Here is a 21127-nt window from a genome sequence, read left to right on the forward strand (position 1 = left end):
TTCAGAGGTGTTAAAATGTGAAGAAAAAAAAAGTGCATGTTAGAATTGATGACAAAGAATTTTACAGAGAAGTTGGGTAACGTGGCCAGAACCACAGAGCTGATAAGAGGCGGAGCGGAGTTTAGATTGTTCTATAGTCCACTGCTCTTGGGAGGTTTGAAGGCTTTGTTTTCCTGAGCAGTTTCTTCTGCCCTGCCTGCCAGTAGTCAGCAACCAGTTTCTAAGCCATCTGTCCTGGAAAACAGAGCGTCCCCTTTAAGTTAGCTAGACTGCTAACTGAGCTAAAACTGCTTTTTTGCGACTGCTTCCCCTCTGCACAATGCCTAATTATAGAGACTACCCCTTCTGCTGCCGCTAGATGATTCTTGGTAGGTTGGAGGGGAAGGAGTGGGTGTTGGTGAAGGCTACTCGACCTTCCTCTCTCTCCCGCAGCTCCTTGCTTCTCTACTCCTTGTCTCAGGCAGCCAGGGGCCACAGCACAGCAAGTAGATTAGCAGAATTGGATTTAGGGAGCTAGAAGATGTTGGGATAATCCACTCATGCCTCTCCTTATCAGATCTTCTTGCTCTTCTCTGTCAAAATGAGCTGCTTCTCTGATCCCTAAATCAACTTCACCCTTCTGAGCCGATACTCTGTGTCTCCAGAGGTGAACTCCCAACTGCCCTGCCCATTGCTGGTTTGTTCCGTTGATTGACTGACTGATTGATTGTTCGGTTTGTTCCTATTTAGTGAACAGCTACCATGTGCGGGTATGCTGAAGACCGACTATAAGCCAATACACACACAATTCCTGCCTTTCTGGGGTTCACAGCCTAGCAAGAGACACAGATGTCATCTAAGAAACTTGCTGATAGATGTAAAATGACAACCGCAATAAAAGGTTCTCAGGAAAAGCTGTGCAGAGACAGAGCTCCCCAAATATTCTGTGCATTCTCCTACTTTTTCCGGCCCCTTTACAGTTTAGATTGGGGCCATATGACTAATTCTGGTCAAGGACCTTGAACTGGGGTGTTGTGTGGGGCCTCCACAGAAAGACTTGGAGAGCTGATCTGTCTCTTTCAACACTCTGCTCTGCTTTGATGACCTTGGGCACCACGCGTTCCAAATGGTGTAGTTACAGGACCGAGGAGGGCTACCCACCCCACATTGAACTTTACAGTTGGTGGAAATCAACCTCTGCTGTGCTTGTTCACGGAGACCTCAGGTTTGACTGAGTAGCTGATGGTAATTACCTTAACTGTTATAGAATCACATGTTCCTCTGAGGGAAACCAGGGAAAGAACTGATCAGGCAAAGGGTTAGGAGAGGCCTTCTTAGGGAAGTGATATTTAAGCCAGGGTCAAAAGGAAGAGTGGAGGTTAACTTGGAAAACTGTGGGGAGGAGCATTCCAGGCAGAATGACAGCTTGTGCAAAGGTCCTGTGGCTAGAGGATGTAGGACACATTTGATGAAATGGATACAGGGCCAAGGGACAGGGGGAGCTCAGTATGAAGGGCTCATCTACTCGCTGTCACGCCAACCTGAGACAAAGCCTGACATCCAGGCCACATACTCGGATGCTACTGCCATCTTTGAACCATGAGGAAATGGATGATGGGGGACACCCTGTCATCCAGAGGTTATTGAAATCCCCTAGACTGCCATGGCCTGTAGGATGGGTCACCCAGGTTCGAAATGGGGTCAGCTTTGCCCTCCCACCCTTCTTGGCCCCTCACAGCCAGTGTCTTGCCCATAGTCTATCCCTCTGTGTTGCTGTGTCTATTTTTCTAGTGGGACCAGGAGGCCTGGGGAGGGGTGGGGGCAGGAACCCTGGGGATCTCTTACTCAGCATTGCTGAGGCATGGAACCTGAATTCTGTGACAGGAGCCTCAGGGCAGCTGGGCAAGTGGCCCGGCATCAAATGAGAAGACCATGGCAAGGACCACAGGGCATGCGGAAGACGCTGGAGGGATGGGACAGCGAGGCCTGTGGAGGGCCAGTCTGACCTGAGCCACCTTTTGTGGTGTGCCACAGGGCCTTGACTTCCTCTTGTGAACAGAGCAGTCTAACGCATCCACCTGGGTTGCGCAGTTCACATGTCTGTGGTGCCCAGAGGCCTCAAGGGAGTATGGGAGGCTGCGCAGCCACGCTCCCACCCAAACTGGTGCCATGGTCCCCCCTGCCTCCCCGCTACATCTGACCAAGGCTGGCTCTTCTGTCTCCCTGAGGGCAACTCTACCTGTCACGCACCTGCTCAAAATCCTGCTAAGAGCTCCCCTTCGAGCACAGTGTAAACTTAGGCCTGGAGTCCAAAGACCCTGAAGCTCTGGCCTCTGACCAGCTTCCTGTTACTCTCCTCCCCATCCCACCCCTCACTGGCCTGAGTCCTAACCCTCTGGAGCAGGACAAGACCTGTTGCCATGGGTTGCATGCTTGCCTAACCAATATCCAGTCCCTGTTTCCTCCTTGAATCTAGTTCCATGCAGCAGTGTGCCCAACCTCAGGCCGTAAATCTGTTATGGCAGTCTCGTTCCCAGTTTTGGTTTTCTTGCATCCAGGGAAGACCACATGACTCCATTAGCTCAAGGAGAGCTAGGTAGGGATCTCCTGGGGGTGAGGCAGTATTTTCTGGAAATGCTTTCGCTTTCCTAATAACTGGGAACACCTGTTATTGTTATGGCTGGTACCACCATTTCTCCTTCTTCCCTCCTTGACTGCAAATGTGATGGTTGGAGCAGGGGCAGCCATATTTGAACCATGAGGAAATGGATCATGGCGGTCACCCTGTCATCAAAACGTTATTGAACTATCATTAACATCTGTCAATTTCTGGACTTTGTATTATGTGTATCCCCTTGTTCATGTAAGCCACTGTAGTCATTTTCTGTTGCTTGCAGTTGAATGTCATTCCTACCTGATATACCTATTTGGGAGCCTAGCCTCAGATTTCTTTGATCTCCTCAATTCCAACTACTCTTACCTCTGCTTCATTTCAGCATCCAAATCCTGGACCTTGTTATCACCTCGAGCTACTCCATGCCTGAAATATCTGATACAAACTGCCCATTTTCTGAGCCGAACTCTGATCCTTCCTTATTCCCAGGGTGATGGTGAAAGGATGCCATTGATTTGGAATTGGGAGATTATTTTGGACTCCCTGTGGAAAGGGTCAGGATTCTCAGGTAAGCTCTTCATTATATTTCTCTCCAGTGTTCACACTGGATGAAGTCATCCAGCTTTCCCTTGTGTTTGGTCATCCTGCTTTCCCTTGCTTGGTCATCCTGCTTTCCCTTGCATTTCACACACACCCCCCCCCCCCCCCCTTTTCTCTGGGGTTTAGGCACCCCTCCTCAGGGTCAAGTCCAGCCCCTCCACTCGATCCTGTTCCCTCTGCTGCCTCCAGGACTTGCTCCATCCACTCCTATCGCCCTGTGATGCCTTCAACCTCTCCCGGCTTACCCACCACCTGGAAACATGCTCAAGCTTTCCTCCACCCCCACCCCCAAAGCACCTTCTTTCGACCTTGTATTCCCTCTTTCCTTTCCTTTTGCCCCGAGCTTAGTGAAAAAGCCATCTTCACTGGGTGGAAGGCCTCCACCACTCACTGCTCCCGATCCAGGCACTCTGCTTCTACAGCTGTTTCCAGAAGTCCCCAGTGAGTTCCAGAAGATCAGGCCCACTGAATACATGTCATTCCTTATCTTCCTGGACTGCTTTGTTGATTCGACCTGGTGACCACGATCTCATTCTTGGGACTTCCCACTTCCTTGGCTTCCAACATAGCCTCTTTCTCACCTAGCACTCCTACTCTTAACCGGTTCTTCTGAGAGTCCTTGATGGAGGCTCAGGATCTTGAGACCCAAGTCTTGCTCCTCAGGGTTCTGTGCTCAGCGTAGTGCTGTTTTTCCCCACACTCTGCCTCGTTTCTCATCCATGTCAGAATTTCTATGACCTCAAGGACGCCTGGGTGGCTCAGTCAGTTGGGTGTCTGCCTTCGGCTCAGGTCATGATCCCAGGGTCCTGGGATTGAGTCCCACATCGGACTCCTTGCTCAGTGGGGAGCCTGCTTCTCCCTCTGCCGGCCACTCCCCCTGCTTGTGCTTGCTCTCTCTGACAAATAAATAAATAAAATCTTAAAAAAAAAAGAATTTCTATGATCTCTTTGCTGCCAATGTCTTGATATCTATCTTCAGCCCTCATACTGCTTCTAAGGTTTAATAAATCATTTGATCACCTGTGGATTACATCTCTAGCTGCCCCATAAATATTGCCACATGGCTGGCCACCAAGGCCAAGTTCCTCAGGATGACATATGTGCCCTCAGGTCTCAGTTCCTGCTCTTTCTTCAGTCTCAGTAGTCATTCCAGACTCACTGGGCTTCCCAGTCCATGCCATGATGCCTCATACCTCTGAATTTTGATACACATAGCCTGAAACTCCCTTTTCTGCTTCTTTCCTCCCTGCCTCATGCTTACTCATCCTCAGTGCTCTCCCTGGGCATCACCTCTTTGCCAGGAAGCTTTACCTGCCTGGTGTCCTCAGGCAGAGCCACGTGCCCCTCTTCTGGGCATGTCTCTACTGCTCACATATCACAGCACATTGTGTCAGATGATCAGACTCGGCCTCCCTCGGTCTCCCTCCCTCTGTCTCTCTCCACCTCTCCATCTCTCTGTCTCTGTCTCTCCCTCAAAGCTTGCACCCCTCTGCACACTTGCTCTATGGTCCCCTTGATAGCTTGTGGAGTTCTGCCTTGCATGTGGTGCTGACACACACTCTATGTCTCCTCCCAGCTGCACTGCCCTGAGACAGCTTCCAAAAAAGCAGCAGCACCTCTGGGCCCCGGGACTCACTTCCACATCCCTAGGAGAATGTGATTAGGCCACCTTCGGTCAGGGATGGCCCATGGGAAAATCGGGGGTACGGGTTGGAGAGGCGCCTCCTGAAACACAGGCTGCCTATCTGTGGGAGCCCTGCTTTGACTTTCTTGGGCCTTCACTCCTTGAAGACTGGTTGGGTGATCTGGGTAAGGGGAAACACAGGTTTAGACACCTAGGGATCTCAGGGCTCTCAAGGGGTAAATGGCTCCCACAGGATCCCAGGACCACCCAAGGAACATCTGCCAACTCAAGGCTTTCTTGAAACCATTTCTGGAGACTGAGCCAGTGTCATTTCTTTCTCTTTTTTTATTTATTTATTTTAATTTTTATTGTTATGTTAATCACCATATATTACATCATTTGTTTTGGTGTAGTGTTCCATGATTCATTGAGCCAGTGTCATTTCTGTGAGCCCTTAAAGAGGAGGACTTAAGGCAAAGAATCGATCAAAATTCTGATTTTCAACAAACCTATGAATTGTAATGCAACATTAACAGCCAGATGAGTAGCAGACAGCCCTGCCCAGATAACTTCATAAGAACCATAATCTACTTGGAGATGCTGACTTTGGACATGGGGAAAAGAAGCCAGCTTTAATGCTGTTGTCTAGAAGTTTCTTTTTCATGGTTTATTTTTTGAATCAGTTATACTAGAAATGGGTATCATTTCCTTCCAGGCCGCAGCTCAGATAACAACCCTGGTGGAGAGGACCACTTAGTAGGGTTCCTGGCCAGGCAGAAGGGAAACACAATCAAATGCCTAGCTGCTGGGACCATGCAGTGAGAGAGACACATACATAACTGACCCCTCCATGTCTCATCCCCTTTGCTGCTTTGTTTATCTTTACAGAACTTCACATCTGACATGCCATGTAGTTTACTTACTCCCACACACTTTAGAGCGTAGCTTCCATAAGGGCAGGGATTTTTTTTTTTTTTTTTTTGGTTCTTTTGTTCACTGCTGCATCCCCAGGACCTAGGACAGGTGCATAATAGGTGCTTAAGTATTCGTTAGGGGAATGAATGAAACACTAGGAGCAAGGTCTGTGTAGGGTACTGGAGAAGTGGAATCCATTCTAGGGGTTCAGAGATAGCTTTTGGCAGCCAGCGTGCCTAAGCTGCATCTCTAAGCATTTGCCAGGCGAATCTGGGTAGGAAGAGGAAAGAGAGCATCGCAGGCAAAGGACAGAAGGAAGGAACAGCCTGGTGAATGGTTGGTCCCCCTGCCTTCAGTGTGGGAAGGCTTTTGGATGTGGATGGGGCTGCAGTGGCTGTGGGCAAGGGCCCAGGCTGGCAGATACTGATCGAGGGAAAGAAGAGCTGAAGTTACAGGTGTCCCTCTTTGGGGCGGATAGGCCTGGGTGACACACAGGTGCTCACTCCTGTGTTGGGACTCAGGGGTGGGGGGCTGTTGGCATGTGGTGGCCTCTCCCAGTAGCTGGATAACCAGCCCCTCTGCAGTCAATCACACTGGACCACAGAGCTATGGGCACTTTGGGATTCAGTCTGTAGCAGGAAAGAGGTTCAGGATCTTGGACAGTAGAGGGACAGAAGGGGCCGGGACCTGGAGATGAGCACTCGGCATGGCACAGGATTCCCAGTGTCGGAGGGGGACAGTACGTGGATGGAGACTTCAATCCAACTCCTTTTGGCTGCCGCTGCTCCTGCCCCTGCCACAAGGGAGTTACTGCTGGGAAAAGGCCTGGTGCTGAAGAAGGCCTCCTTGTTCTTGCTTGGGATGATGCCCATGCTCCACTTTTAGCTCAGACGGCAGAAAAGCCCCGCCCTGGGCTTCCCGAATGGTCAGTTTACAGTCTCGTGCTCAGCCACGGTCTTTGAAGGCCACTCCAGGGGGAACCGGGGTCACTAACCCCTTGTGTTGAACCTGGGCCCTGAGACCCATCATCACCTGTCCTCATGGTGAGTTTCCCTCTGAGACCCTGCCTGCACCGATCCTCATTTGGAACAGCCTCAGTCCATCAGAGGTGCTCTTGTGATACCGAAGGTCAAAAGCCCTGGGGCCAGGGTCTGGGTTGCTTTTGTTCTGGGAGGCTCCGAGGCCCTTATGCAGGTATGCCCACCTGTCCCCAGGCCAGCTCTGCAGAGCAAGGAGCGATGACCTTGAACACTGGCTGCCGCATCCTCAGAGACCATTATGTGGCCCCACAATGCTCCCAGCGGCATCACTCCTCTGATGTGTCCTACCTGGCTCCCACTGGGGCAGAGGGCCCCTCTGTGGTCAGCCTGGAGCTTGCACTTGATTCCACTAGCAGTTCGCTCGTGCCCTAACTCCCTTGCTACGTTGACCCCCTCTGGGAAGCTCCCCATTTAGACTAAGGCTCCTTCAAAGCCCAACCCATGTCCCCAGGCTCCAAGTGTGGGTTGGCAGAGCTCAAATGGTGAGGTGAGCTTTGCCGGACCCTCAGGTTGACACAGATGTGGCTGCATCCCAGGCAGGTACAGATAGCCTCCACCCCCAGCCCCGCCCCCACCAAGACCTGAGCAGGAAGTAGGGAAGGGGGGGGGGTCCGGTACGGCTGGAGGAGAAGGGTTCTCCTCTCCCCTCGCTTTGCTCTTGTTTATATCCTATCCACCTCTCACTGATTGGGACATACATTGAGTTGCTTTGTATCCCCCTCCCCTAAGCTCTGCTTAGGCCACTTGCTTCTTCCTGAGCTGGAGGGGGCCACCTCTTCCCTCACGTCTACATAGGATACAGAAAACACATTTTGTTAAAAGCTAAGTTGGAGGTAGGGCAAGGGGAGATCAAGTAATTTGAAACATCTTTCTCAAGGCAATACCTTGACTTGCGAGGCTGTTTTTTTTCTCCATAGAAGTTGAATGGCACCTAGATATTTTTCTTAATTTAACTTTCTGAAACAAATCCTAAAATATCCCCCAGCAGACAGAGCACAGACTAAGGTGAAAGTTCAAGTTCTCATTCATATTTTTTAAACTAATCGTATACTTTGCTACTCATCCATTCCTCACATACAAATACAAAGTTCTCGCTCAAAAGGAAAAAAAACCCTTTTGTTTGGCTCTTTGAGGAAAAGAACTGAGATCTTCTCTTTGTTTCCGTCTTCATATTTTCTGAACCCTGAATGAGTCGAACAAATGATGGAATCTGTTGGGGGCAGCCTTTTCTTCTCTCATCCCAAGTGCTACTGTCTCTGCTCCCTTTCTGGCCCCCCTTGTAGCCCACACAGCTGTTCTGCATATTGCAGAAGAATGTGGGATAGCTACCTGTGGTCATCTACTGCGCATGTGTGTGCTCCTGTTTCCCCCCCAGGACACGATGCCAGCATCTCAGGACACAACACACTCCCTGCAGTGGCCAAGGGGACGCAAATGGGTGGGTCAAGCACTCTCTTGCACTCTGCCATCCGGACGTTTGCTTGGGAGATGATAAAGTTGCATTTCTTCATACCTGCTTGCGTTTACTGAGTATTTATGGAGAGAAGGCTCACAGAGGAAACTGAGTCCCTTGCTCTGTCGGCCTCCCCCCGTATGGATGCAAGACTCCCACTCAGAACAGAGTACCATAACAATGGTGATACAGCAGCTCCATCCTCCCGAGCCTCAGTGGTTGGCTCCCTCACCCCTACCCCCACCCGTCTGCATGGGAACCCACAAGGTCCCCTTTGCCCTACATCCTATCTCTGGCACCGAGTGGCTAAAAGCCTGGGACTTGGCTCCTGAGCAGCCAGTTCAGAATCTGCTTCTGCTACTCACTGGCTGTGTGACTTTTGTTCATCTCTCTGAGCCTCAATTTCCTTATCTATACATTGGGGATTATACTAGGACTCAGCCACAGGGCTCCATAGTGTTTCGTGAGGATTAGATAAGATTGTATTTGGAAGGGGTTAAGTGCAGTCCCTGCCATGCCAGGAGTCAGGGACTCTGGTGATTTTGATCTTTACCTGCCTGGAGTCCATAACCAATTCTGGCTAAAGAGCTATGAGCTGCAGCGGAAAGAGGAGAGGGCATGAGGCTCTGCTTGGGGAAATAAGACTAACCCACGGTGAGAAGAGAGGACAAATAAGAGCTAACTTGTGATACTGGCCACAGAGAAATTAGGGATTAAATAAGAAGAAAAGAGAGGACTGGGTGACCAAGGAGGTCTCAGAGCTGCTAGAGCTGATGTCCAGTGGGACCGAAAGGATCCTCTTCGGGTAAATAGAGGCCGTTCTTGCGAGGCTGGGTTGGGGCTGACTAAGGCTGAGCCGGCCCCCAGCAGACCCAGGTGGTGGGCTCAGAAGATTTGGTACCACCCCAAGGTGGTTTGCACTTGGACTTATTAAGCACCTACTATGGGATCGGCATGCATTTGTAGAATAGCCCCAGTTTCACAAAACATTATTTCGGGAAGTATAAATACATGACTTGCAGGCTTGTTGTTAAATATATACCTAGAGGCTTCCTGGATAGATGTTTGGCAGAGCTGAAAGGCTTACTTGTTCTTCTGTGGTGAGAACCCAATTTAGAAGTTTTTGAGGACAAATCCAGGCTTGGGTTGGTATGATTTTACTCTATAGTCACTGAACTGACCCTCCCTTATTTTTCTAGTCATGCAAATCTTCTTTACTTAGAAAAAAAATATTAGTTACAAGTTGTTTATTTTTTAAAGATGTATTTATTTATTTGAGAGAGAGCATGAGAACATGTGTGCGTATATGGGGGGAGGGGCAGAGGGAGAAGGAGAGAGAATCTTAAGTAGACTCCGCGCTGAGTGCTGAGCCCGACGCGGGGCTTGAGCTCACGACCCTGAGGTCAGGACCCTGAGATCACTACCTGAGCTGAAACGAAGATTCGGATGCTTAACTGACTGTGCCACCCAGGCGCCTCAAGTTGTTTTAATTCAAATATCCATTGCACTTGGTTTTGCGGTTATGCAGGAGAATGGACAATTCTTTGGAGATGCCGCTAAAGCAATTAAGGCGGCTGTGTCTCCATGTCTGGAGCTCACTGTCGAATGTTTCAAATGCAGGCAGGTAGATGGGGACTCGGGCAAAAGAGGAGCAATTGTCGCATCTAGACGGAGGCTTCACGAGCCGTTGTATCTTCTTTCCGTTTTTCTCTCTGTTTGGAAATGGCCAAATAAAAAGGTGGGGAAAGCCCAGCGGAGTCTGGGGGGAAGATGAGGTCAGAGGGGCAACTGTCCCCTCCTGGCGGGTAGTTTTGGGCTCTAGCCCAGGGTCCTTCCTCTTCGTGCCTGAAGTTGGAGAGCATTTCCCCTACACTTCAGGGCTCTTTAAGACTGAGGCGCATTGGGGCGCCTGGGTGGCTCAGTTGGTTAAGCGACTGCCTTCGGCTCAGGTCATGATCCTGGAGTCCCGGGATCGAGTCCCACATCGGGCTCCCTGCTCAGCAGGGAGTCTGCTTCTCCCTCTGACCCTCTCCGCCTCATGCTCTCTATCTCATTCTCTCTCTCAAATAAATAAATAAAATAAAAAAAAAAGACTGAGGCACATTGGCTTTCACTCCAGGCGTCCAGTTTCGGCCCCCCACTGGGGCCACCTCTGTGCCTCTCACTGGCTTCATCCTCAGCCTGTTGGACCTTCCGAGGCGCTACCAGACCCTGGCCTGGCTGCCATGGCAACACAGGAGCAGCCCCTGGGGGAGAATGAGAAAGGATGGAGAGCCTCTTATTTTTAGGATTTCTTGATGTGGGTTCTTTGGGGGGACATGTTGGATAAACCCTGAGAATCCCTGCAAAGCCCTGTCAGCCCCGCGTCTTAGGCAGACATCTGGGAGTCCGCGGGGAGGAGGGGGAAGGACTAGGTCCTTCTCCTTAAGTTTGGCAGGGGGTAGGTATCTGAGGAGACAGGTCTTGTGGAGGAAATATAGTCCCACTGGACTTACTGAGAGATTTACGCCTTCCGGATGGAGTTTCAAGGGTGATTTAAACTGTGAGCTCTTTAGACCTTATTTGCTAACTTTGGACCTAACCTCTGTGAGGCGCCCAATGCCACTGTGTAATAAAGTGGTCAATCATTCATTCATTCATTCCAACCATACCTATCTAGTGCTTATTTTGGGCGCAGTACGGAGCCAGCGCTGGGAACACAAGGGCTCCACCTTGCCTTCAGTCTGCAGATGCCCCAGGCGCTGGGGGAGGAGAGCTCCCTGGGGTGGGGGGGGGGATGGTGTTCAGGGCAGCTTTGTTTGGAGGGGTGGAACAGGGGCAGGTAAAAGAGAGAGGGCTTGAAGGAGATAGAGGAGGGGCCTTTCTTGCAGGGTGGGTGTGGGGGACACCGGGAGTGAAGGCACCATCTGATCAACGTGCATTCTCTGAGCGGATGGAGATTAGTGGGCCTCGGGCAGGCTGGGGAAAAACCTAAAATTAGCCCGACCAGCTGGGCCTGGGCTATGCAGGACCCCCCACCCCCCACCCCGCATGCCCCTGGCCTCCTCGAATTTCAGAAAGCCTGAGTGTGTGCAAGAAGAGCATGCTTTGCCCCGGGTCACCGCTGGCAGAACTGGTCACCTGGGGCTAGGCTGGGCGAGGGGTAGCTCCCAGCAGGGATGTGGTTTTCCCTGTGGGCCCTCCAGTCCTGCAGGGCCAGGCAAGAGGGAAGGGGGAGCCCCTGCCCTTCCCCCTCTCCTTCTTGATACTGCTTCCTCTTTTGCTTCCTCATTCCCCTTCCAGATCTGCAGGCTCTGGCAGTGTGGCCCGTGGTGGGTCAGAACGCTGCCTGGGCCAGCAGGCAGGGCAAACCCAACCTGCGCAGAGGCCTGAGCAGGCACCTTCCTGCAGCACTGGGGGAGGGGCAACCAGAAAACCCCATCTTCACCCACTGTACCCTGTGCCAGCCTCCGTCCTGACCTTGCCTGGAGTTCCCCCAGTTGTCACCCCAAGCAAAGATCAGGTGCTGTCATCAAGCCTTAGAAGTTGTTTGAAAAGCTAATCTTGCCTTAGAAGGCGCTGGGGCTGGTTTGAGAGGTAAGGAGCAGGGCGGCACCGTGGGAGTTGTGGGCGGGGAGGTGGGAGGAGATGGCCAGCCCGGTGGTGGTGGCAGAAGTGGGGGCTGGGGAGCTGGGCAGCCTCTTCGGTGTCCCCCACCCCTTTCCCATGCAGTGTCCATCCCCACCCGCATCAGATGTCCCCAGCATGGTCTTACTTGTGGGCTGACCTGTGTCCCCTCCAATTTCATGTTGAAGTTCTAACCCCCAGTGCCTCAGAACGTGACTGTCTTTGGAGGCAGGATCTTTAAAGAGGGAGTTATGTTCAAATGAGGGTGGGCCCTAATGCGCTATGACTGGAGTCCTTACAAGAAGAGGAGACTGGGATGCAGACACCCATAGATGGAAGATCATGTGGAGACGCGGGGAGAGGACTAGCTACAAGCCGAGGAGAGAGGCCTCCGAAGCAACCACCCCTGCCAACTTGATCTTGGACTTGTAGCCTCCAGGACTGTGGGGAAATAAATTTTGGTTGTTCAAGCCGCCCAGTCTGTGGAGCTTATCATGGTGGCCCCAGCCCACCAACACAGTCCCTCTCCCCAGAAGGCCCTGTCCGGTGTCCTGCCTTCTTATCTCGCTCCACTCTGGGGTCTTCCCTCCTGGGCCTCCAACTCCAGCTTTCGCAGTCTCTGAGACGGCTGCAGATGCAAGCCCTCGTGCCTGTGATGTCTCCTGAATGGCAGGTGTGCTGGAACTTTCTGGAGAATGAAGCACAACTGCACATGGGCCGGAAGGCACCTGGAGGCCCGTGATGAGGACGAGCGCCTGATGCCCTGTCATAAATGGCTCAGCCTGAGCTAACGGCACCAAGAGCCGTCCTTCCCACAGCTGTCAGATCCTGGCAGCCCCCGTGCCCAGCAGCGTCATCCACTGAAGTATTAATTTGGGGTTCCTCTCTCCATGACTGCCTTCACCCCCTTGCCAGCACAACACCTTGCTTGTGTGTCCCAGCCTTGGGAATCGGTGGGACCTAGCACGGCTTGTCTCCGAGAGACCACGAGCCCCGCTCCCCAGCTTCACGTCCCTTCTTTGGCAGAGTGGAGGGGGGAGGACCTTCGAGGAGCAGCGATGAGGGGCAGTCTCCATCCCCCACCCGTTAGTACCAGGCTCGCGGCGTCAGGGAGACGCTGTGGCGAGGGAGGGTGTGTGCGAGATAAGAGAGCGACCGTCTGTAGAATGGGGGCTGTGGACGCGGGCCCACAGGGGCCCCGTGCGTAAGGGGGAGGGAAGGGCACGTTGTCAGAGAAGGGAAAAAAAATCTACCTACCCCTGGCCTGCCCATGCCACGCAGGCCCTCAGGACCCGCAGCGCCAGGCTCTGCTCTCTCCTGGAGCCCTGGCTGCTGCTGGGGGGTGGTCCTGGGCCAGGCTCTGGTCCAGTTCTGGTCTCACCAGGGGCCTGCCGCATCACCCACCCTCGCGGTACTGAGCTCTGCTGAGAACAGTGTGCTGGACACCCACCCAAGGTCTCCTTTTCCCTTCTTCCTACCAGCAGCACCCCGACTGGGGTGGGGGGTAGCCTTGTACCCAGGTAAAATACTTCCTAGGATCCTTTGGAGCTAGTGGTGGTCATGTTGACCCAGTTCTGCCCAATGGAATGAGAGGGGAAAGAGACTCAGCTAGAGTGTTCATCAGCCCTTTACCTCTGACTGCCGACTTCACCCTACGCCTCTCCCCCTTCCCGGAAGATGGATTAGATGCCTGGAGGCACAGCAGCCATCTCTCAACCATGAGGCTAAAAGCCAGGTGCTAAGCGTGCTGGAGGACGAGGGGAGAGGGAGCCTGGCTGACCCGCTGAAGTAGCGCCAACCCTTGACTGCCAGCTCAAGCTTCCTTTTCTGTGAGAGATTAAAAAAAAAAAAATCCCTCCTTTGTTTAAGCGCTTGTGACTCTAGTTTTCAGTCCCCTGCAGCCAAACATGGTCTTAACTGACACACAGCTCTTCCTACACAGCAAGAAGCCCAGCAGAAGCCCAGGAGAGAGGCCTCGGAAGAGACCAACCTTGCTGACACCTTGATCTCGGACTCCCAGCCTCCAGAATCATGAGAAATAACTCTCTGTGGTTTCAGCCACCCATCTGTGGCCCCTTGCTCCGGCAGCCCTAGCACACGCATGGCACAGTTGGGCGGGTTTTTGTACGCACTGTCTCATTCGATCTTAACCACAACCTGGAGAGACAGTACCTACTTCACAGAGGCAAACACTAAGGCCAGGAAGTGCTGATGCGGGAGCCGGAGGAAGGCTACATCTTGGGGTGCTAGCCCCGGTTGCTGACCCATCAGGCCCCCCCCCACCTTATCTGGAGTTCTGTGGGCAATCAGGCCCGTCCTCTATCTGTCCCACTCCCAAACCCACCTCTAAACAGGCCTGTGCTGGCCCCTTGCATTCCAACCTGCTCTACCAGCAGTTTTTTTTTTTTTTTTAAAGATTTTATTTATTTATTTGACAGAGAGAGATAGTGAGAGAGTGAGCACAAGCAGGGGGAGTGGGAGAGGGAGAGGGAGAAGCAGGGTCCCTCAATGTGGGACTCGATCCCAGGACCCTGGGATCATGACCTGAGCCGAACACAGATGCTTAACTGACTGAGCCACCCAGTCACCACCACCCCCCCGTTTTTGTTTGTTTTTTCTAAGATTTTATTTCTTTATTTGACAGTACCAGCAGTTTTGTGCAGAATCCTGCCATCCGAGCTGCTGCCTGGCCCTCCATGGTGCAGTTTCCAATGCTGAGGCCAACGGAGGGAGGAGAAGGAAGACAGCTTTGGGGAAGACGCATTCCCTGAGTGTCCCTCAAGCAGTTATTGCTGGGGCACTGACCCACAGGTCTGCCCAGAGAGGCAGGCTCTCCAAGAGGAGGGTGTGAAGAGCCCACTGTCCTTCAGCCACTGCTCCAAGCCGGAACAGCTATGGCTAACGTTAAGTGAGCTCCTCGCAGGTGCTTGTGTTAAGTGCATGATATAGAGTTTCTCCTTCAGTCCTCTGACCAGCCCTGGTCACTGATATTGTCACCATTTTACAGATAAGGAAACTGAGGCTCAGAGAGCTCAAATGACTCCCCACCCCCCAACAACATTTCCCCGGGAGCTGAGACCATCCCCTCTGTCTGATTACCCCCTTCAAGGCCACCCTGTGCTCATCTCAGCCAGGGTCACAGGGAAGGCAGAGGTGTCCCCTCGTCATCCGTGTCCAGTTGTGAGACACCATGGCCAGTCCACGGCCAGGAACGGGGAGGGAATCCCCTCTCTGTTCCCAGAGGAACAAGGCCAGCCTGGAGACAGTCTGAAGCGAGTACTGGGTGGTGACCTGCCTGTGCTCTGTGACAGTGTGGGGCTGTTTCCCTTTGTGCTGAAAGAACCCTGAGGAGGGGCCTTCTGAGGCTTCAACCATCTGCTCTGCAAGCCTGGCTTCAGGCTTCGCAGCCTGGGACACTGTGGGTCAGAATCTCGGTGAAGGTGAATCAGGGCAGTCCCTTCTCTACTCCTTCCAGAGGGCAGCTCCCGGTGACCTCGCTGCCTCTCCCAGATGTGGGGGTGGCAGGGTCTGGTGGGGGTGGTGTGCACCCCACATCTGATGGGCCTCCATGTGTGTGGGGGGGTGTAGGGATGGAGTGCAGGTGCCCAGGAGCATGACCCTTTCTGCGAGTGGGCCTGCCCCCTGTTGGTAGACCCCGGGAGGCCCACGGGGAGGTGCTTGGCATGGGAAGAGGGCAGTGGTGTCACCGGGCTGGGGCACGGAGGCAGATGGACTGGATGGCCTTGGTGGGAAGCCAGAGGGCATGACAAGGCGGCACGAGGCCACGCCCCCTGGCCCGGTCTGAGGAAGTGGCCAGGCCCCAGCTCCCGTGCCGGACCGCCAAGGCAGGGCGGAGGCCAAGGGCTGTGCCTCCAGGGCCTCCCAAGCTGCAGCCTACAGGGGCTGGGCTGGGCGCTGGCTGATGGAGGAGAGCCGCACGGGAGGGGATGTTCCTCTGTGTCCCAGGGAGGCTCTCTTGGCGGGGCTCTCACCTCCCAACCATGCTTATCCTCCTGTGCCGGCTGGCTTCTGGGCTCTTCTTTAGAAAAAGTAGTATAACTGCCATCCTTTCTGACCCACCCTCCCCATCACCTGCAACCCCTCCAAACCCCTATCTTCACTATCAGCCTCACAACACCCTGTTTCTCATTTCCCAAATGACTCTGCAGTTCTAGAAATTAGGAGCTGCTGTGTTCTGAGAAGGTGCTTTCTGATGCCCCTCATGGCTCTATGGGACGTCTGTGGCTGCTTACAGCAGAAAGGCTGGGACGCGAGGACCCAGGGCCTGAACGAGGACTGGCTCAGCAGGCCCGCTGGTTCCGGAGGCAGCTGGGCAGGCGGCCCTCGCAGGGAGAGTGGGAGGCGTCTGGGAGGGAGCACTGGTGTATTTCTGATCGGGGGTGGGGAGTAGAAGCAGGCGGGTTGGGGGATGTCCTGGGATGGCAGCAGAGGCCCGGCTAAGAATGCTGGGGGTACATCAGGCTGGGCAGAGCCATGCTCCATGGGAGCTGGAGGCTGGGGCAGGAGTTATCCAGGGGCTGTGGGCACCAGGGCTGTGGCAGAGGGCCCCAGGGTCATACCTGAGACCACTATGTAAGGCCTGCTCAGCGCAGGTGCTGTTTGCTCCTCAGCAAGACTGTTGAGATCCCTGGAGTCCTCTGAGGAGGCAGGTGAGCCTCTATCTGTGGGTAGGTGTTCAGGTCAGGATGGGGTCAGAGACAGGAGGACAAGGAAGTTTCTTCTGGAAGAGTCTAAAGAGTGCATTGTTACTGCAGGGGTCTTGAGGGTGTGGTGGGACCGACCCCCAGACGGGGGGCCTGTTGGCCGGAGGAGGGATGCCCAGACTGTGCCGTCTGGTCACCGTAGGGCTGTGGCACAGGCCTGTGGTTTGAACATAATAGCCACTGAGGGGTCAGCTCCCCAGTTTGGGGGCAGAGGCTACCATAGCTCCCTTCTGGGGACCCCTACGCAGCTGAAGGGCTAGTTTCTTCCCTTCACGAAATAGGTCCTTCCAGATGCCCATGAAGAGCCTGACCTGTGCCGGGCGCCCGGGAGAGAAAGGTGAACAACCCCCAGGAGAAGCAAAAAGGCCCAGGCACTCAAAGGAGTCTTTTTTTTTTTTTTTTTTTTTTTAAAGACCCTGAGTGTGGGCTCTAGAGTGGGGCCACCGTGGTGGTCTGGGGTGCCGAGCAAGTGACCGTGAACTGGGCCCTGAGGGCTGTCTGGGCCCCAGACAGGGAGACCAGGAGGCAAGGATGGTGGGAGGTGCATGGGATGGCCCGAGGAGTCACAGTGAAAAGGACAGTAGCTAATAGTAATTAGGGATTAGTAATTGCAGCTCCAGTCACTAGGGGTGTGAAAGCCGATGCTCTAAAGTGCTGGCTCTGGGCCAGGGAAACGGTAGCTATTATCACCACAGAGCTGGGCCCCCAGCAAACTGAAAGGCAGCCTGAGTTTTGAGTGTCAGCCAGCCCGGGTTCAACACCTTTTCTGTGCCCGTGGGCGGAGCTGGGAGCCTGTGGGGCGGCCTGCACTGTGTGGGCCCCTCCGCAGCAGATCAAGATGTCCTTTCACCTTGGCCTGACCTTTTCCAGTGGGGGTAATGCCAGGAGAGGGCCAGGGGCAAGTTCTTTTGCAACTTGGGGAGATGCCTTCACTGCCCGGAGTGGGATCTGGGGTGTCCTTTCTGTTACCCCAAGGACCCAAGTGTGGTTCTGAGGCACTTTGGAGTGTTCCAGAACCCAGATGAGGAAGCCTCACCCCAACCCCACCCACAAGAAGCCAGGGCATCATTTGGATGACTGTCTATGCCTCGAAATCTGCTCCCTACCCAGAGATGTGCCCCCGTCACCTACCCAGGTGTTACTCTTCCTACCCCCTTTCTGACTCCTTTCTCACACGTATCCAACCGACTTTTTCTTCCAATCCTTCCAGACTCTCTCAAATCTTCCCTCCTCTCCTCCCCAGGCCCCATCTTCTCCTGCCTGTTGTTACGTTAACCTCTCCACGTCTGGCTCTCCCCTTCTGGGCCATTCTCCAAAGAGCTAAACAAGAATGTTTTAGAAATGCAAACCCCGTGCCAGAGTTCCCCTTAATGACTCTCAATAACTTTCTAGATAAACCCCAAATTCCTAAGCAAACCAGGCCCTCTGCCCTGTGGTTCCTTCTCTCTCCCACCTGTCCACCTCTTGGACTTCGGGGTCCAGGCCCTCTGAAGTCCACCTGAAACCTCTTTCTTGGAACTCCTACACCTTTGTACCTGCTCCCTCCTCATGGAACACTCAAGCATCTCAAGCTGTTTTTTCCCTTAACTCCTGCTCAATGTTTTCATCACTCTCTTACTTCTGTTTATTTACTTAGTTATTGACCAGAAGTGTCTATTGTTTGCGGGCCATAGGCATGACACAGGACCGCTCTGCTCCGGGGACCCTGCCTTGGGATACGTTCCTCTACTCCCCATCTGAGTGCTCTTCATGTGGGCTCCCTGGCACCTGGGATGAGCACACAGGTAGTCCGTGTGTAACTGTGCATTCTGCCGGTTTCTCATATTTTATCCTCATAAATGATATTAGGGGCTTAATAAAGATATAAATGAAAATATCTAATGTGGAGCAGCAAATCCTATTTCAAAGCTATAGATCCAAGTGTGCGAATTTAAAACAGGGTTTAGTTATTCTACCATTCAACTTTGTCCTCAGCCCCCTTTCTGCCTCATGGCAGATACGCTAGCCAGTTCCAGAAACCCGCCACCTCTGTGACACTCCTCCCTCACAGTCCAGTTATGCTCCATTTATTCCATTTTCTCATCTTCACTTCTGTAGCAGGATCCATATGAGGGTGCATCTCTGACGTGTCCAGACACTGGGGGACCGAGGTGGGTCCTGGGTGGGGGGAGGCATGCTGAAGCCTCGTTGGCATCAGCTCTGTTCTTTGTTTTGCAGTTGGCATCTGTCCCTGAGCTTTCACTGAGATGAATTCTCAGCATGTTGCAGAAGACAGGAGGGAACAACCATTGAGTTCAGGGGCTGGTGGCTTCATTTATGTCCAAGGGCCCCTTCCCCCCGCAAATCCCAAACCTCAAGGCCCTACCCTGAGAAGACAGCACCTTAAGAAAGGAGGCGGTGGGTGTGCAGCAATGTATCCACCCACTTCCCACCTCCTTTCTCAAAAGTGGGGAGGGGCCCAAAGAGAGGGCAGACTTGGGAAAGGTGCCCCATTATCAGAAGAGCCCATTATCTGGAATGAGTCTTCGAATATGAGAAAAGCCCTGTGGGGTCCAGGTTGGTTGTAGGAAGTCCTGAGCATATTGCTCTTCATAATAAAGCAGGGAGGGATATTTTTGGAGTTGAAGTAGGGATGGAGTTCTGGGCATCAACAAAGGGGGTGAGTGGGGAGGGTAGAGTGAGCTGCTGACAGAATGGTCAAGGGAACATTCTTTGTCACTTCGGTGGGGTGGGCGCATCTGTCTCCCCAAACTTTCAGTAACGTAGGCTGCACCCAAATTGGAATGTTCACCCTGGAAAAGGAAGGGAGGCTCTTTCCATCCCGTGTTCAAACTCCCTTCCCCAACCTTGCCCTTGGGAAGGCTCTGGGGGAAGGCTGCCACACTTACCCAGAGCCTGCCTTCTTGGTGTGACCACTAGCCAAGGGTTCAGTGCCTGGTGCAGCAGTTTTGGAAAGCATCACCTTTGAGGAGCAGGGTCTCTTGGACAAACCTGGGGTAGGGAGGAGTCAATCCCCTCCCCCTCTCTAGGAACACGTTTGGCTCTTCAATTGGCACCTGGGGTAATCTTTATCCCAATAGACTAAAAAAGAAAAATTGTTCCCAAACTGGTCTGGGACAGAACTTTTTTGTTTGTGATGAGATTTATAATTTTCTTCTGGGAAGAAATCAGCATTCCTGATGAAATGCACAAGCAAATTTCCGATGAACTTCAATGGAGCTAAGACTGGTGGGAAGCCAGTGCCCTGCCCGCCCAGCTGACTTGAAGAAGGCAGGGGGCAGCGGGTGCACTTGCGTCTGGGGGAGGGGACATGGAAATAGCTCTTTCCTAGCTCCTCCCACAAAGAGAGGCTATCACACAAGCAGATGCCTTAGAATAACAGTAAAATATGTGGTAGAGGGTTCACTTAGTCTAAATGGACTCAGACAGAAACAGGCTTACGGCGACTATGCGGTGAGATGGGTCTTGGGAGGGAGCAGCACAACCTGATGGGTGAGGGAGCCGTGCACCATGAGTGTGACCCTCGGTTTCTTTGTCCATTCAGATGGTAGTTGCCCTGCCTCCAACCCTCGAAGATGGTGATGATGAAATAAGGCAAGGATTAGGTGGGAACATCCCTGGAAAAGTAGAAGGCAACTCAGGAATCAGGGATTTATTATTACTACCATCTGATTCAGAGATCATCTGCCCCATACCAGTGAAGCTCAAGATGCAGGTTCTACTCCGGTCTTCCTGAAATAGGTCTTCTTTTCAATGGCAAGCAATTCCCCAACCACCCGCCTTCAAACACGTCTCACCCTGTGCATTTTCTCTGTGATTGCTCCAGCTTTGAAGCCTCTGAAGTGCACGACTTCCTTCCTCCCTGCAACAGCTTCCTGAATCTCCTCCTGAGGCCTCCGCCCCAGGCCCCCCAACATTCAGACCAGCCCAGCCACTCCCCAGCAGGCCACCACTGCTCCATTTCTGGCCACGCCAAGCCACTGGAGCTGGAATTGGGAGAATGGAGCCAGTCACCTTCCCAGCCCACAGCAGTCCCTGCCTGGGACTTCTCCCCACCCCCAGCCCAGGAACGGCGAGGTCTGTCTCTGGGCTGATTATGAGATAGCTCATGGCTGTTAGGTATGCTTGAATAAGCTCTTTTGTCCCAGAGAATTTTCCCATGTCAAACATTTAGTCTGTTGTGTTATGGGTCAGTGAGCAAGGAGATAAGTCTGCATTCTTAAACAACCTTGTGAACGCAAGACATCTGTCTGAAAGGCAATCAAACAACATCTGTCACACTGTCCCCAACTTTCAAGGCACTTTCTTAAAAAACAAATCATTATTTTATGTTTTAGTTCTGGAAGAAATAAATTTTCTTTTAAAAATCCAGATATTATAGAAATGTATGTTTTCGAAGAGGAAAATCCCTCATAAATCTTTACTTCCCTTTCCCCTCCCCCAACACCAGAAAACTATTGTTAATACTTTGGTGTATACTGCTGGCATTTTTCTCCTCTATACCTACTAACATAGACAGAATTATTATTTTCACCCTCCTTTCTATCACTGGACCATAGATCTTGTTTGGCA

General features: G+C 52.7%; 1 long non-coding RNA gene across 1 annotated transcript; it reads left to right on the top strand.

Moving 5' to 3' along the window:
- Window positions 1-11407: 11407 nt before the first annotated feature.
- LOC141370080 (uncharacterized) lies at window positions 11408-20926 on the top strand. Its single transcript, XR_012373778.1, has 3 exons — window positions 11408-11801; window positions 18229-18339; window positions 20100-20926. It is a non-coding gene; the product is annotated as an uncharacterized lncRNA (long non-coding RNA).
- The last annotated feature ends 201 nt before the right edge of the window (window positions 20927-21127 follow it).

The sequence above is a fragment of the Callorhinus ursinus genome, unplaced genomic scaffold (assembly GCF_003265705.2).
Source record: "Callorhinus ursinus isolate GAN/ISIS: 27379988/994484 unplaced genomic scaffold, GSC_fseal_2.0 scaffold2, whole genome shotgun sequence".
NCBI lineage: Eukaryota > Metazoa > Chordata > Mammalia > Carnivora > Otariidae > Callorhinus > Callorhinus ursinus.